The 510-nt window shown below is 25.5% G+C and overlaps 1 protein-coding gene across 1 annotated transcript in view; it reads left to right on the top strand.

Annotated features, from left to right (window-relative positions):
- The window catches only part of LOC119588090 (ADAMTS-like protein 4), a gene marked incomplete at its 5' end in the record, with an annotated part of 6,687 nt that overhangs the window by 3,899 nt on the left and 2,278 nt on the right, over positions 1-510 (top strand).

Here is a 510-nt window from a genome sequence, read left to right as displayed (position 1 = left end):
TGTTAGTCGTTTTCTCTCTGTTGTTTGTCGATCTTATATTTGTTTACTTGTCGATTTCATTTAGGGTTTTAGCTTGTTATATTTGCTATTTGTTTCGTTATCTTTCTAGTTGTGTGTATTTTTTTTTCAACTTTTTTTTATATAACAGTTTATTTTTCCCCATGGACTTCGTTGTGTATTTGTTTACTCATGTGTTACTTGTATATTTTTCTTTTTTCCTTTATATTTCATTCGTAACATTTTATATAACTAATTGTTTATTTGGATATTTCATGTATTAACCACTTATTATTTTTTTCCTTCTTTCTCTTTTATGTAGCTACATATGTGACGTTTTTTCCTGTAATTCTTGTAAATTTTTTTATATCATTTCTGTTTTTTTTAAGAAATGAGAGAACAGGAGATAGAAATGATGTTTCTATAATTACTCTTTCTATATTACTAACACCTCTTAAATCTTATTTTAATCATTTATCTGTTTCCAATAATCTTGATATCCACATACACGCA

Source organism: Penaeus monodon, chromosome 23 (assembly GCF_015228065.2).
Source record: "Penaeus monodon isolate SGIC_2016 chromosome 23, NSTDA_Pmon_1, whole genome shotgun sequence".
NCBI classification, from domain to species: Eukaryota; Metazoa; Arthropoda; class Malacostraca; order Decapoda; family Penaeidae; genus Penaeus; species Penaeus monodon.
This window is presented reverse-complemented; position numbering and strand designations above follow the sequence as displayed.